This window comes from Ctenopharyngodon idella, chromosome 15 (genome assembly GCF_019924925.1).
Source record: "Ctenopharyngodon idella isolate HZGC_01 chromosome 15, HZGC01, whole genome shotgun sequence".
Taxonomy (NCBI): Eukaryota; Metazoa; Chordata; class Actinopteri; order Cypriniformes; family Xenocyprididae; genus Ctenopharyngodon; species Ctenopharyngodon idella.
Window position 1 is genome coordinate 26,146,295 of NC_067234.1, and position 17,817 is coordinate 26,164,111.

Consider the following 17,817-nt stretch of genomic DNA (forward strand, 5'->3'; position numbering starts at 1 on the left):
ACATTTCTTATGTAGTTTACATCATAACTTTTCTTTGTTACTTTTCAGATTCTAAATCCCAATTTTCAGTGTGATTACAGAGTTTTGGACCTTTGAATCTCACTCTGTCTGGAAATGTCACTTTATGGCATGGTTTCTAGCTCTGGCTTTCTATCTGGCTGGTCAGGAGTGAGACAGAGAGACCAGTGGCCCGTTTGTCTGAGATTTTGGTTAATGCAACGGATTGGTGGAGCAGTGCCGCAGTTGTGCGTGAGTAGAATATCAGAGAGAGAGGGAGAGGCATGGAATTTGGAGGGGTGAGACATGGTGCCTTCTTAACTGAGTCTGAAGCCATATGTTTATTACCGACACAGTGCACAATGTACACGACTCACTCTCCCTCCCACCATGCTGGGAGTGGAATACGAGGCACTGAAGGTATTGCTTACAGTCAGCGCTCCAGGGGAAACACCACAGCGTGTTCACATGGCTTCTCCCCGTCCCCTGGGAAACGGCACATACCCGCCGGGCATTCAGGTCTATTAGGGTGTCAGCTTCAGTCTGCTGAGTAGAACCGGCATCTTAAAGTGTGAAAGCTTGAGATGATGGGCAGATTTTAAAGTACTTTGTTTGGCCTTATGCTAGCATCAGCGCTTAAAACATATTCCTTCCTCTGCTGCTGGTGCTTTTTTTATTTTTTTTATTTTTTTTGGTATATTTAGGTCTGTTGCTCTGATTTATGTATGTCTACATACCTAAGCGCTATATTTGCAGACTGCTGATCCTTAGAAGATGTGCCACAATAAGACCCTCTATTCTTAGCCGCCGCACATTGATGCACTTCGCTGTCACCTATGGCCCACCTAGTGGCCAAGCTAACTGTATTTAAATTAAAAATGCCAATTCCACTGATGTTCTGATAGATTGCTATAGATATCAGTTAAAACAAAGGAAAGGAAACTCTTTGGCTTTCAGTCATGTACCAAAGGTGTCAGTGTTTGCCGAAATGGCAGGTCCACCACCAAACAATTTTGCCCCAGCAAACAATGGCATGGGGCCAATGAGACTCTTTCAGAAGCTGGACTGAACTGCAGATTAGTATTTATTTTTGGTGCAGAGAAGTCTTCCAAGAAGTATGTGTGTGTTTTTGGGAGGTGTATGTGTGTGAGGGTGGGGGGGTTTGCTTAGGCGGGCGGTCGGTCCGTCCGTCGGTCTGGGAGAGGGGAGCTTGAGGACTGCCGAGGAGTTGTTACCTGGGTTGCTCCTCTAGAGCTGGGGGAGAGAGAGAGGCAAGCGGAGGAGACGAGGTTAAGGGGTGACGGGACTGGTGCACAACTCCATTTTCATTTTTGCCGAATTTCCACAGTCGCTTCTTTCTTTTCTGTTTCGCTTCATTCAACAGAGTGAGTGAAAGAGAGGGAGAGGGCTATAGAGAGAGAGAGAGTGAAAGAGAAAATCAAGCCAATTTTTTTTTAAGACTCGATCTTGGCTTTCTTACAAACAGATGTTGCCTGTCATTTGGTCGTTAAGCAGGCACATAGATCGTACAATACTGACTTGCTTTCTCTTATTTATGGTTTTATTACAAGGAAAATCGATCTCTCATAAACATGGGAATGTCTTTTTTCCAATTCGTTGTTTTTATTTTTTTAAATAATGTATTTTTCCCTCGCTTTATCTCATCCATTTGCTCGTTTCAACTTTTTTTTACTATTTTTTTAGTTGCACATTTGTGTTTTGCTCTTTTACGGGCCACAGTGGACATTCTCCATACCTTCTGCCAGTACTGTAAGTACAGTGAGTTCAAAGAGACCTTTTGGAAACAGTAAACAGACAGTCGGTAAGCATTTGATTATTTTTATTCGGTATATTTGTTTACCAAATTGATACGTTATATTTTTCTGTGCATAATATTTAGCATTTTTATTATTGTAGCGGTCAGTGTTGTTGTTTCATGGTATGGCGTGCGGGTTGGTGAGGCCCTAGGTGTGTTGTTGTGTTGATCTGTGAAGTTGATCTGATGTTAAGTCTTGTATCTGATCACTTCTCCCCCCCAATGAAGTCTGGCCGTTTCTGATGCTTAACGAACACGAGGTCATTCTCACTCTTTCTGACCCCTATTCAGCTGATTTTAAGGAGTCTTTCAACTTCTTGGCGAAGCCCCACTAACATAGTTAAAGGATCTTGGGACCTACTTCAAAGTCAGTTTGTTCATTTGTATTCAAGTAGTGGGAAACGGGAAGGGAACACGAACTGTCAGAAGCTCTTCACCGGAGGTGCGGTGCCAGTCCAAATCGGCCATCATATAATTTCACACTGAGCCACGTGTTATTAATGGCAGTGGGTTTGGCTACGTGGGCCAGACTAACTTCACACATCTATATTATGCTTAGGAAGGGGCCTAAAACATTTGGATGCAGAACTCTTCTCATTTTGAGAGAAATGCATTTTCAATTTGGTTAGACAATATACTAATTTTAGGCTATGTAAATGATCACTTTCAGGCATAGGTTTGTGTATGCATCATTTAATTTTTTTTTTTTTATAATAAATCAACAGGACTTATAAACATGTCAGGACTTTTTAGACATGTCAATGCTTGATTTTCTTAAAAAAAAAAAAATACATTATAAAACTTTGACTTCAAACACTTTTTGAATTGTTCTATGATGCTATGCTATAAAAGAAAGTTTTCAAGTCATATATACAGCTTTGTGTGGTCAGCTCAGAGGTAATGCAGATGTTTAGCTTATTGATGTACTTGACTGATTTGACACTGCTCAGCTGATGTCCTCAGATGCAGGCCCATAAAACCTAAAGAAAGATGGTCTGATGAAAGAGAAAGAGGTCAAAGACCTAGAAAATAAATGTTTTAGGAACAGCATTCTTAGCACAATATGTTTTAAACCTCTCTTTTTTGTTTTATTCAAGATGTGCAGGTGCTTGATGTTTCCTAAATGCTTTGGCATAGCTTTGTGCTTGTTCATTTACAACTGTATGTTTGCAATACAATATTTTATCACTTTGTGTATTTACCTTACTTTCAACTTGCCAACTATAGTACTTTGCAGCTTTAAAAGGTGTTACATTGGCAATAGAAAAACAACTTGTTTTTAGTTATTGTATAGCTTAGCTGTTTAATTCAACCAAGCATATGGATGGATAAGAATAAAAAAATTATAAAAATTACGGCAATATTCTCATTTTCGTATTTTTGAATATGGCAAATAGTAACTTGCATGAACAATATTTAGTTTATATCAATATAATAATATGAATAGATATATACAATACTGTTATCTATAATATAATAAAATTATATAATAATAATGTAAAAAAAGTTTTAATTTTGTTTTGCTGCCTTTTTCAGTAAAGAATTAAAATGTATAGTATATAGTATATCACTTTAGTTTAAAATATAGATTCCCAGTTCAGTATTTGATTGGTGATACGTCTATACGGTAACACTTTACAATAAGGTTCGTTAGTTAACATTAGTTAACTACATTAGTTAACATGAACTAATAATGAACTGCACTTATACAGCATTTATTAATCTTTGTTAATGTTAATTTCAACATTAACTAATACATTATTAAAATCTTGATAACATTAGTTAATGCACTGTGAACTAACATGAACAAACAATGAACAGCTGTATTTTCATTAACTAACGTTAACCAAGATTAGTAAATACAGAAACAAATGTATTGCTCATGGTTAGTTCATGTTAGTTAACACATGAACTAATGTTTAACTAATGAACCTCATTGTAAAGTGTTACCGTCTATACGTTTAGCTATATACGTCTAATACCGATTTTTCACTGTTCATACTTCTTTCTTTCTTTCTTTCTTTACATGCCTTTATTCTGTATTTCATTTATAAGAGCATGCACTGAAAAGACGTTTGATGAGAGCCTTCAGAGGAGGGTTGGACATTGTCCAACTTGGACACACCTTTGGTTTTCCTATTGTTCACAAAATTCTGAATCTGATGCCCTTCCTCTTTTGTCTGAATGCTTTTAGAGTGTACTTAGATTGCAAGGCAATGGTTTAATTGCCTGTCTGACTTGGAAATGGACAAGCAGATAATGATAAAACCTCTCACTCTAAAAAAAACTGCTGTGTTGTTTCAACCCATGTTTGGGTCAAATATGGACAAACCCAAATGTTGGGTTTAAAATTTTAAACCAATGGTTGGGTTTGTCCATATTTGAACCAAACATGATTTGAAACAACACAGCATTTTTTTTAGAGTGCTGTTGTCTAGGAGCTTGATTTAATGTAAACTAAAATCTGTTCTTTAAAATTAGCAGTATCTTGTAATAGAATAATATCAGAGAGAGTGGGTGTGATTCAGGTGTTGAAGTCATAACTGTTGTCTACTAGCTTTTGTAATTAACTTAGCCTGCAGTATGTGTTACAGTTGGGGATTTTTTTGACACCTCTTGACTGTTCTTTTCAAGTAACTTTCAACCATTTTTCTAAATTTGGCTTTGTTCTGTCTTCAGGCATTCTGCCTCCATTTTGAGAGCCTTTTCAAATAGACACCTTTTTAAATGAAAAGGTTGCAGCTCTTTTCTCCAACAGTATGTTCAGAAACTGCATTAGCTGGTGCTTGATTATATAAAATAATTATTTAAAAGCATGTTTATTTAAAATAATTTAATAAATATGGCAAAGTTGTGATCTATAGCTGTGGTAGATGCTATACAGCATAGGTCAAATTTTTAAATAAAATATAAAACAAATATTAAACCCTTTAAGAGAGCCATTATTTTGGATTTTATATATTCATAAGCTATGAAAGTTATTTCTCTCTCATCATTTTGTGTTTGTCCAGAAAATACTGTAAAAATAATATCATAATTCTCTTTGAAAAGGGTGTTTGAATGTGCATTTGTGGTAGTTCTGTTCTATTGTTGTCATTTTTATATTTTCATTAAACAAGGATTCTTTTTTTCTTTTTTGTTTGCTGCTCTTGCACTGTTGACTTGGCTTTTAGATTCATAGCCCACAGGAGAGCAGACACATAAAGACGCATCGGGAGTCATTTACAAGAATATAGTCCAAATATCTCAGTGTGTGTTTGAATGTCTCAGATGATCTTGCCATTGTGGAGACATTTTGTATCCAATCAAAACAGAAAGGGAAGAAGCAGAACCTATCAGTTTTCTTGATTGTTTGTTAGCTGAACCGTAAAACTGCAAATATGTTTTGCACCTCAGTGTATGTGCTTCCATTCCTATTTACATATGCAGTAGCCTCACTATTGCAATATGCAGCCTGTTTATAAAAAAATATTACCTTTATATGGTTGAAATTCATTTCCAGATTCAGAATTATTTGGTTTTATCCTTTAGAATGGAATAACTGAAGCCGGTGGATGACTTTTGAACTGGTTTTTCTACAGGAAGAGACCTGCCTGCTGACACAAACCCGTAGATCCGAACTTGTGGTGACTGTCCACACAAGCTTGTATCTATAGGTATCTGTCTGTGTGGCCTTCACACCTACTATTCAGGGCCTCTTTTTAAACCATCCTGCACTCAGAATGTAGGATTTTAATAGTTTTTTTTTTGTTTTTTTTTAAACCGTTTACACCCAAGAAGGAGTCTCATCAAACTTAACAGTCGAATTTCCTTCTCAGATATTTAGAGGGTCAACCATGTTCCTCCCTCAGGGTCTCTGCAGTGCCCCCAGGCTGAGGTAGTAGGTTGTATAGTTTAGAGTAACATCACAGGAGATAACTGTACAACCTCCTAGCTTTCCCTGAGATACACAAACTCCTGCCTCAGCACCTCAACAAACAACCTTACTTTTGCTGACATTTTCCACCTGTATAGTCTTTCTCGCTAAGGAGCTATATAAACAAAACACATATAAACACAACATCTGATTTTTATTTCCTGTAAAATGACTGAGCTGAAACAGTGTTCTGTAGAACCAAAATGAGTCCCAGAAGCAGACACTGATCAGGCACACCAAAGACCTTGAGGTAAAACGCAGAAGTCCTAGTATAATAGTTATACTGACAGTATTTCTATTCTTCAAAAGTCAAGCACCTTTTTATAGTCTCAGGTGAGAGGTGTTGTGTTTCTACTCTTCCATTTAATACAGAGTAGTAGACGGTTTGTGCTATTTCACATTTAGACTTTGCTATTTACACTACGTTTCAGTAGTAATCAATAATGTTTTTAAGTGTTTTTGAAAGAAGCTCACCTAGGCTGCATTTATTTGAGCAAAATAACAGTTAAAACAGTGTAAAAGTGAGAAAAACAGTGTAATATTGAGAAATATTATTACAACAGCATTTATTTGAACATTATAAATGTCACTTTTGGTCAATTTAATGCAGCTTTCCTGAATAAAAGTGTTCATTTCTTTTAAAAAAAATCTTACTGATGGCAAATTTTTATATCCTAAAGAGCTATTTCTGTCTGATCTGTCCTTAAAAACTACTTTTGTTGATGTAACCTATAAGAAGGTTTATTAAGTTATAGTGTAATATAATAATATTTTTATATTTTGACTTGAAAAAAAGACTAATTAGCTAAATTAGATGTTGGAGCACATTTTAGGTTATGTGACAAAACCTTTTTACATTGTTTAGAAACAGTTCTTCAAGGGTGCATGTTCAACAGCATTTCACGTACATGGTACTGACATGGCGTTTAGTGATTATAGTGGGTTTATAAATCTCTGAGGTTATGACAACTTAATGTCACTTTTATATTCTTGCATTATGCAATTATAAAAGTGCAGCCCATTTCATTTTTTTTTTTTTTTGTATCAGTGTGATACACGATGTAATAATTTCTGAAGAATTATTTTGCTCAGTTTTGAACTCTTTTTAGTAAAAACCTTAGTCATAATGTGTTAGCAGATCAAGTCTACATAAAAAAATATATATATTTCAGTCTTTCTTTACTCCTAATTAAACCTAAAATCTTAAGGGTTTTCAAACTGCCCACAGTTTTATTTTAAACCTAATACCCAATTATTTTGAATTAATTATTTTTTTCACACTCTCCAAATGTGATGTATCTAACACAGACCACTAGAAAATTTCTTGGTTGCATTTAAAAATAGAAATGTGTTATGTTTTGGGATAGATTATGCATTAGGCCAAACTGTCCAATATACAGTATCCTTAAAAAAATATGTGATTTAATAAAAAATATATAATTTATGATTACAATCAGAGTAGTATTTATCTGGCACAAGAAACAGAATTAAAGCTGAACAGATAAATTTACTAGTCGTGGGGATTTTTGATTCATCCCAGTAACTTAAATCTTATGATTCCTTTCACCTGATTTGTTCAAATTTGTTTTTAATTTACCCTTACTGTTTACTAAATGCAACAAATAAACTATCAATGTCATAAACTTCTGCACTCTTGCATGAGTTGTTGAATATTTTTTTGGACAGTTTAATTTACATGAACCATTGAAGGGATCAATTCAGTAAAACTGAATTACTGTCGTGCTATAGAAAATATAGTTAAAAAATAGTTATATCACCACTTTTAATGAATTACTTTTTAACACTGGTCAAAATTACAGCCAAGTAATGAAGAGTTTACACTTGCTTTAATCTTGAGGTTGACGGATGGATTTTAGCCATCTAAGGAAGAGTGGTTTTCATGGGTAGAAAGATGATGTACAAAGACTGAAGTTTGTATTTACTGCTAAGTGGATATGTCATGCTTACAAGCACACTTTAGATGATAGCAGCATGCTCCATTCTCTGGAGCAAGAATAAAGTACCGCATGCCATCTCTGATCCACGAACAATAGAGGCTGAAATAGATTTTTCTGTTTCTATTAATGCCCATGCTACTGCCGGACCTGTCATCATCTTACACCAGTAGAAAAGGCAGAAATGTCCTTAATATTAGCTGCTTTTCAGCAAGATAAAATTATATAATGAGGTTTGCAAAACAGCACCATCTGAAATATTAATCAGTGAGCAGATTTTATACAAGTAATTATGAGAAAAGAAATGAGTTTCTGGGTAATTTTGTTTAAAACGGCTCTTTTTTTTTCCCCTAAGATGTCAGCTGTAGGACAGGATATTTGCACTGCAGTCACAACCAATGTTCCTCTATGTTCTTATTTAATGATAATAGCATAGGTTTACATGTGTTGAAGTGATGAAAATGCTGCACTTGTGCCATTTTGTTTACAACAGCAAAGGTTGCCTGACTATACATTAACTTTATTTTTGCTCTGCTGTAATAGGATCCTAAGAGCAGCAGAACGCATGGATGTACGTATGCTCAGTGCACAAAGCTTAAGCAAGATTGAGTGAGATGCTATCTTCATTGTAGATCTTACTGGCTGGAGATTTCATGTGAACACTCCCTCACAGCCTTTGCTGGAGTTCTGGAGCAAAAGGCTGCCCCCCAATGGTGCAGCTTTTCACTGCCCCACGCACACACTGAAACAGATAGCTGTACATTGCTTAGCATCTGATTCTAAGAATCCTTCCAGGGTTTATGTATAATCTGAAAACGGAGTCTTTGATGTTGCTTCATTTCCCATTTTTCCGTTCCTTTCTTTTTCCGTATCTCTGCGGCAATACAACTGCGATAGCTTGTCTTGTTTTGTGTGTGCCTTTAGTCGGCCAGGAGGGTCTGTGTGCTGCGTAATGTCAGCCTTGAAGCACAAATTCAAAGCAGATCAGAGGACGGAGAGGGTCCAAAGCACACAGAGGTTTGTAGTTCTCTGCACCTCTCCTTGATAATCGCTGCCAAGGGAAAAGAGCTGTGACAAACAAACAGATTTTTCAGCTCGCCACTTCCACTCGGAGGCATTCATGAACATTCATTCGCTCTCTCTTTTTATGAAAGCTCTAGAAATGCTCTACGGACATGTTGTCTCGCTCTTGTGCCGACATTCTGAAATACACACGTTTAACTTAATCAAAATGCTTTGTGTCTGCCTCATTAGATTAATATCCTCCGGACTTTTGCATTTGATAATTGTGAGACTATGGCACAAAAGTATATGCTCCCAGGGCAAAGTTTTCAATCTTAGTCTCACTAGGTCGCATATAATGATTTAATTCCTTTTTAAACAGAAAATTCAAGCAGGGCATATTAAAGTTTTTTTATTATTATTATTATTTAAAAAAAAAAAAAAAAAAAAAAAGCCAGTAGACTTTATAAGTCAACCATGCCTTGATTTGCAACTTGCTAGTCAATGGCAGATGTTATTAGGGGGAGGGGCATTCTCATGGAGAGCATTTGATTGGACAAACATCTGTTTAGTGCAGGATGAGTCATCAATATTTTTGCTCCTTTTTCCCGGAAGAGAAAGACATGATTACGCTAGCATATAGCCTCAAAGCTAAAACATACAGACTAAAAGCCACAAAACTCTGTTTAATTTTATGGGGTCTTGATATACTACCTAATTACTCCAGTTGATAGTACGTAATGAGTATTATCATAGTCACGTATTATAAGTATCACTAAATCAAGGGTTTATTTGGGTCCTAAAGAAGTGCCTCTTCCCTCGCTCAAAATCCTCATTAGAACTTCAACCACAATGTTTGTTATGCAAGGTATGAAGCACTATAATTACACCGCTTTGCTAATGGCCTTATATTTTACTTCTCTGGAGACACGTCTGCTAAACATAGCTGAAGTCATAATCTTACAGTGAGCACTTAGCATTCTCTACAGCAGGAATGACTGGATTTAGCATTTGAAATACTCTACAATTTTGCCATAAACAGTTTGTGGTTTGCCACAAGAAAAAAAAAAAAAAAGCCATATCCTCTTGAAATAAAAAAATAAAAAATCACAGTTGTCTGGTTGTTCCAAAGGCCCACACAGTGAACAAGTGCTGATCTCATTCTGTATAATTTTAACTGCTCGGATATTTTTACAAGCAAAAATGGTAACAGGCTTAAAGAGCTGGGATTTTATTCTGAATATCCAATATAGCAAACAGATACGAATATACATGCACACAATTACTTGCATGCAAAAGACCTCAAAATGAATAGTACAGCATATGGAGTTGTCTTGAATGTGTGTGTGCATGCACAGCTTTTTTCATGCACTTTCTGTTTGCATTACCCAACATGCATCAAATATGCTTGACTATACTTTTCTAGGTCTTTAGCATGCATGTGTAATTGTGTGCACGCTATAGGCTCTAGGCGGCAGCCGGCGCAGTCAAAGGCAGTCTAATATTAGCACCTCACTGATGGCTTGCTGTATCTGGACGAAAGAGGGTGATAAATGAGGATAGCAGTGGTGGGGGCCTTGGAGCCGAGGGGAAAATTTAAAAGGGATAGCATCTCTGTTTTACCGCCGAAGAGCCTGCATGCATGTCCCATCCTCATCAGAGAGGATATAACGCTCAATCTACATGTGACGCCTAGAGATTAGCCAGAGACAGCGAGATCATGATGCAAGTGAAGAAAACAGAGGAAGAGGGCAGTGTAGTGCTGGTTTGCTTTCCCCTTCACTCCGGTCGCTGATTTTATCCCATGCACTGTTGTCCGTCGCTAGCCTCCCTACCTGCTTGGCTCATCCCTCCCCCATCGGCACGGGCTACTCTCCCCCCTCTCTCTGCCCAAGCCTGGGGGAGCCAGTGGAGATTAAATGTAGCCTCTATAAGCCAAGCACATCATGTAGCTGTGTTTCTAGGGCCTCTCTCTCTCTGTCTTTCTCTCTCACTTTCATTCTCTTTTTAAAGGATAGTGTTTATGATGCCAGGCATGTGATAGGGGTCTTCTAAAATGTCAATGTCATCGGAAATACCAAATGTACAGATATTTTAAAGCAATGAAGTAAAAATGACAAAAATCATCATGAAAGTCTGTCTTTTTCTATACTATTTCTCTTTCTCCACCTACATCCTCCCCCTTCGGGTTGATACTCCGGAGAAGTGGGCCTCCGGCTTTAAATGATCACAGCTGTGCGAGCAAATTAATGGATGATATTTCTCTGTTTCCCCCCCTTTTTCCAACTTTTTTCAACATGGATTTATAAAGAGGGAAAGACGGACCAGGGGTGTCACGCTTCTACGTTTCCCCCCCTCCTCTTTTCAGTTTTGCATGCATCTCAGTCTGCTCAACTCCGAGAGAGAGGAAGAGTGTGCATGTGTGTGTCCTGGGAGAGAGAGAGAGCGAGAGAGATGGTGAGGGAGGGAGAAAATGAAATGTAAGACAGATACGGAGAGTGAAAGAGAAGAAGGGGGTGTGGAGAGAACGAGCTAGCGAGAGTGGAGAGCCAGTAACTCGGTGCATTGATGCATTTGCTGCGTCTCAGTTGTGTTCTTTCGGGGCTTTTTGGCAGTAGCAGGCTGCCTGTTTTCCATCATCCAATCGAGCCAGACCTGGAATAGGGATATACGCGTGAACGGAGTTGCCGCGGCTGAGCAGCGCTGGACAAGTGAGGTGAAGTGAATGAGTAAGAGTCTCTGTGCTGTGTGTGCTTGTGTGTTTACCCCTCCTCTCCTGAGATCCAGCAGACTGGCATGATTTGCTGGTAGTGTGGCCCTGGCTGCTGCTCGGACTGTCTCTCATCCTCAGTGCCATCACACCACCCTTTCGGCTTTTCCTCATCGGCATGCTCTCCACCTCTGCGGCTTTTTCGGCAAGCTGTAATATGGACGTACGGACCTGTGCTTTAATATTACCATCCATCCATCTCCTTTCCTGTCCACCTCTCCTCATTTTCGTTCTTCCTCTTTCGTTTCACAAGAACAGCCGTCCAGTCAACCTGACCGTATGATTTTCTAGCCATCAAATTTGCACAATTTTGTCAGCGGGTCTAGCAACAAAAGTTGAAATCTGAGATTTCTCTCTCTCTCTTTCTTTCTCTCACCCACTTTCTTTGTCAAGCAGGCTGCGAGAGAACTTCGATCGGCTTAGTGTTCATCCTCATCCTCGCGCCAGGGTGAGTTTAAAACCATTTTCTGCTTCTCCCCACCCACAGCTGTAGCATCTGTTAGTGTCTTCATTACCTTTGTCTGAAGCAGCTTGTGCTGGGCTTGCCAGTTAGCAGTAAGCTAAATTCTTCTTGTATTAGTGTACAACATTTCATGGTTTAGCTAATGTTAGCAAATGTTAGAATTTAGTGGTTTAGGGTAACCAGTGATGTATGTTGGGGGCACCAGTAGTAAGTCAGAGTGGCTAGACAGAGAGCTTTTTATGATTAGCTTTGAATGCTTGTGAAGAGAGCTTAGCGAGACAAGAGCTGGTGAAGAGTTTACCTGGAGCCAGGGGCATTTTTTCAAAGTGCCTTATTGTTCAATGTTAGAGACGGAGTGGGGGTGTTGGGGAGAGAGAGTGAGAGAGCTTGTGGGGGGAGGGAGAGATGGGTCAATGTTGTGTCTAGCTGAAGGTTGCACTTGTTGTGTCACAGACAGACATACAAACAAGTGTCGGGGATTGGGGGATGCGCAAATGCTATGAGTAGATGGGCCTTTTATTGACATTCATTCTTCTAATTTTTTTTTGTGGTGGGACACATCAGAGTGTGACCTTGTGCTCGAATTTTGTTGCAGGTTGGCGGTCAGTCTGCGAATGTGCCTCTCGCAATCCCTGAGACCCTAACTTGTGACGTTTTCCTGTTATGTGCACGGGTTAGGTTCTTGGGAGCTGAGAGGGGCGCTCTGTCATCAGCCTGCCGGCGTCGGGAACAAAGACATTTTAGTCAACGTGAAGCACAACTGACAGAGGAGAGAGGAAGCAGCTAGTTGTGTATATAAAGGGACAGTGTGCATTGGGGGGGGGGGGGGGGGTGTTGAAGAAATGCCGGCATAAGGGTCATGTGACGCACTGGTGGGTAGGATCAGCTGAGAATTCATTGTTGGAGGGATAAGGTTAGGAAGAGGATATTTGATTCTTTTGCACTTCTTGAGTTTGATGTCAAATGCTGCCAGGCCAAGGCCTTGAATACATGTCAAAGGGATAAAATGAAATCTCTGTCATTTATTCACCCTTACGTTGCTCCAAACTGGAACACAAAAGAAGATAATTTGAAAAATGCCTTAATGTCTATAGTCGAAGTCAATGGCAACCCAAACTGTTTGATTACCAACATTCTTCTAAATATCTTCCATGTTCCGCAGAAGAAAGCCATATAGATGTGGAACGACATGAGGGTGTGTAAATGATGACAGAATTTTTGGGTAACCTATCCCTTTATTGAAGATATCTTATATTTCCAATTTCACATCTCTTTTCATTTGAGAGCAGCACAAAGTACTATGGAGAGCGTCATGATAAAGGCTCGGTACACTTGTGTTTGACCTCAGAGAGCCCTCAACTGCTCACCTTGTAGATGTGAATGTCATCTTTTTAATGTGTGCTGAGTCATGTGTGTGTGTTAAGTCCCTCATGCTTTCTGGCATGGCTTTAGCATGTAGCATGGCTACTGTGGTATGCAAGGCCTTACTTTTTTGGCTGTTGACGAACCTTAATGTATATCCCTTTAACCAAACCTTAATGTTTAGGCACTAAAGATCTGCAACTGGAAGACATTATCAGTTGTTGAGAGTTCACCGATGCTCTTTTGTGGTTAGTTCCATTTTCTTAGTGTGTCAGTGGACCACTTGTCCATTCTTGTGGCACATCTGGCCGCTGTTTAAAATGGCATTGCGGCAACATTTCAACAAAGGAATGACGCAAAAGTATGCAAGAGCTATGGTGAGAGAGATTATTGCAGACTCTACACAAACACCTTTACTGTCTAAGACTTTTTTGGCATTTGGAGAGACAGTGAGAGGCTTAACGAGATAAAAGCTTGCCCACAGTTCATGGACGGTGCAGTGTTGCGATCAAGGCATCGGCCGTTGCATCGTACGTATAATGCATCGTGCCATCACGCCCACATCCCTGTCTGTCTTTCTCTCTCTCTACCCACCATTACACCCACAGGCTGTTTCTCTACCTCTCTCTATCTATCGGTACCCACTGTCGCACTTAAAGAAAACTCTCTTCATCACAAAATGTGTCGCTGCTATTGCAGACATTGAGCACTTTTGGGTTTAAGGTGTGATATGTGGCGGTTTTTGCTAGGGAGAGCCAACGGCGTAGCACTTGGTGCATGTCGAGGTAGCCATGCTCTTGCTTTCTAAGAGGATTTGTCTGATAGACTCTGCTTAGATTGCTTACTGAATATCTGATGGAAATCGTCACACATTTCGAAGGTTTTCCGATTGAAAACGAAAGGCTCGTAGTGGGCCGGTCTCCTATGGCATAGCATGGCATAATATTGGCTTTACCCCTGTCTCTGCAATGCTGTGCTCTGGCGTCTAGGCTGCAGCTCTATTGTTCACTCCTGTCTCTCTGCGCTCACGTTGCACTCCACTGGCACTGGGACAGCCTCCCCGAGCTTGGCCCACATTTAAGGTGGACCGGTGAGCATGGAGGAAACCGTAGAATCGTGTTTAAGGCAGACTGCGACATTTTTACTAACTTAGAACAAAGGCTGCCGCAGTGAGGAAGGTAGTGCAGGTGGAGTGTTAGACAGCGGCAGGGTGGGTGACGCCCATGGCTAAGCAACAGAGCCAAAGCCATCCTGTAAGGTCCATTTGATCTGCTGAGACTTCATATTCACACTCTCACCTACCCCGGTGAGAGATTTGCCCCAGACGGCCATAAGAGTTTCTGTAGACGTCCTTCTGAAACACTAAAGCAGCTCAGGTCTAAAAACAGTGCAAAGGCAGCCTGTTTGATGGAACGAGATTAATACTCAGTTGGGTATGTGAAGTTGGTTGGTATAGTGACTACTCCTTCTACAACCAGGCAACTCAAATCACTTTGATTGGGTTTTCATAAATAAATCATGGGAAGATTGTGTGGAAAGCATGTTGTGTGTCAGAGGCAACAATATTTTCCATGCCCACAGGTGGTGTTGCTCAATATTTGGTCGACATATAAATGGGTGGAGAAATTGATCCAGATTCTGTGCTGTTGATTCTGCAGTACTCATTGCATTTGATCTATAATATAAGGGAAGTTTTGGCTGAGTGTCTGTCTACAGAGCAGTCATATAGAAGAAGGTATGTGCTTGTCCATGCTCTCCAAGTGGGCAGATTGAATGAGAACGTACTGTATGGTCAGTAGACAATGATGCATCTCAGTGATTCTTATGTGAACATGCAGTCGTTGCTGAGTAGATGATCGTGTGTGTCTGTCATACCTTCATCCACATGCAACATTCCTGAATACTTTCCCCCTGGGACAAGGGTAGGCTACAGCTAGTGCACTGATTAATGATGCTAAAGAGCACAGCTGTGTGTGTGTGTGTGTGTGTGTGTGTGTGTGTGTGTGTGTGTGTGTGTGTGGAGAGAGAGTGTAATGATATATCAGCCAGTCCGAATAATGGACTAACATTTGACCATTTTGAGATTATCAGCATCAACTGATTTCCCTATGCTTTCCAATTAATGGAAGTGGTACATTTGCAATTAGTCAATTTAATATATAGATTCTCTCCTGTGTCAGTTCCAAAATCAACCAACATCCCTGTCAATTAATATTGAACATTTTCTGTTTCAGTTATTTTACTGAACATTTGGTAAATACTATGTAAATTCAATTTAAGCGACTTACTGTATGTCTTATTTAACATCAAGTTGTATTATGTATATTTCAGAATTATACTGGCCACAACACTCTCTAGGTATTAACATTGGCCTTTACAAAGCCTATACTGGTTGTCCACTAGAAGAGTGTGCCTATATGATGGAGACTGCCTGCATCTGCATAGGTCCATAGTGGCAGCATAGGCTCAGCTGCTCACTTCCTTTCATAATGAGCGTTGAGAGAGTTCGCTGTCTGCATGGCCATCTGCGCAGACAGGCAGGCGGGCTAGTACCTCGGACCTCAGTACAGGTTAGAGCAGCTTAAGGATTACCATCACAGCCATAGGAAGATTAATCAGCTCACAGGCCTAACCTAATTAAGCCGGCGGGGAAATGTCACCAGTGTATATCAACAAGCTTTTCTCTTTCACTCCGCCCTGCCCAGCTCAGGAATGCAAGGATAGGTCAGTCCTCTCATCCTCTGGCCCGGACTATCCATGGAGCTCACCGAGCAGAACAGTATTCCTTTCACTGAACTCAGGTCAGTTGCTTCATATGGAGACGGCCTGGAAATCCCCTTACTTACTGTGGGAATGTGCTGCTGGGTCGGACCTGTTCTGGCTCATCTCACTGGGCCTGAACTCAATAGCTGCGGAAGCTAAAGGTGTGAGATTACTTGGTACATTCGTTGTTTTTTTTTTTTTTGTTTTTTTAAATGATTTAACTCAGGGATGTATGGAAACATGAGTGGGACACACAATTTACTTTAGCAGACTGGTTCATGAATATTAATTAGGTGATGTAACGTTCCAACCATATTAGGATTACTGCCTTCCAGTTGCGCTTTTGCTCAACTGCCGAGCCTTCCGCTTGGTCTTAAAGCTGACGTTTTACGTGTCTGGCTACATATTCACTTCGATCAAACAAAACATATAATGGAAAGCTCTTAAAGTATGAGTATTGCTCAAAAGGGAATGGGGACATCCTGTACATTTCTAAAAATGGAGGAAAATGTAGCAGCTGTACCTAAGCTTGCCGAAATTCTAGAATTGAGCTGAATTGATCTGAAACTTTATAAGTAATGTTTATTAATGAAATGCACTATCAAAACTAGTTTTTATGTTTGTGATTATCACTGATATATTCAATATATACAATACCTTTCAAAGGTTTGGGGTTGGTAAGATTGTTTAATGTTTTTGAGTTAACTCATATGTGAGCATTTGAGGTACATTTTTCAATTTTCTATTTAAAATGTAATTTATTTCTGTGATGCAAAGCTGAATTTTCAGCATCATTACTAGTCTTCAATGTCACATGATCCTTCAGAAATCATTCTAATATGCTGATTTGCTGCTTAAGAAACATTTCTATTATCGATGTTGAAAACAGTTGTGCCGCTTAATATTTTTGTGTCAAAAGAACATCATTTATTTGAAACAGAAACATTCAAAATGTCGGTAACACTTTAGTATAGGGAACACATATTCACTATTAACTACGACTTTTCCCTCAATAAACTCCTAATTTACTTCTTATTAATAGTTAGTTAGTTGTTAAGCTTAGGTATTGGGTGTAGAGTAAGGTCATGCAGAATAAGGCATTAATATGTGCTTAATAAGTACTAATAAACAGCCAATAAATGCATGCTATTAAGCAACTAGTTAAAAGACCCTAAAATAAAGTGTTACCAAAATGTCTTTACTGTCACTTTTGATCAAATAAATGCATCCTTTATATATAAAAGTATTCATTTCTTTTTAAAAAAATCTTACCGACCTCAAACTTTTGAAAAGTAGTGTACGTTTCAACACGAGGTCGTTGATCAAATTGGGGTGAAATAAACAAACCGTCATTTATTACCCTCATTGGTTCTTTTAATTTTGCACTCAATCAGAATTTCTAAGCATGATAATCAATCTTCACCTCTATGTACGCAATTCTCTCCGTAATCACGCTTGGTGACTGATTAATTTGTCATTAATAAACATTGTCTCTTTTGGCTGTGGCCCTGTTCCCTCGGGAGCCAGGAATTGTGTCGCTGTGGTGACTGTTGTCAGTGCGATTTGCATGACAGTGGTTGACGTTTGTTTCTCAGCGATTTGCCAGGGGCAGCTAGTGGCCAGGTCTCCGAGTGCCGAGAAAAGCATGGTGGCAGCTCTGTCTCTCACTCTGTCATCATCAGCTCCGTGTGTGTGTGTGTGTGTGTGTGTGTGTGTGTGTGTGTGTGTGTGTGTGTTGCCGTCAAATGAGGCACAAAGGAACATTCAAATCAT

The 17,817-nt window shown here is 39.3% G+C and overlaps 1 long non-coding RNA gene across 4 annotated transcripts in view; it reads left to right on the forward strand.

Annotated features, from left to right (window-relative positions):
- LOC127495006 (uncharacterized) overlaps nt 1-17,817 on the forward strand; it is a 120,853-nt gene that overhangs the window by 76,189 nt on the left and 26,847 nt on the right. The window contains exons 1-2 of one of the 4 annotated variants that reach the window (XR_007925031.1): nt 7,571-11,402; nt 11,853-11,904. The exons of 2 other annotated variants lie outside the window; for them this stretch is intronic. This is a non-coding gene — a long non-coding RNA (uncharacterized LOC127495006). One more of the 4 variants, XR_007925033.1, reaches the window with a different exon arrangement.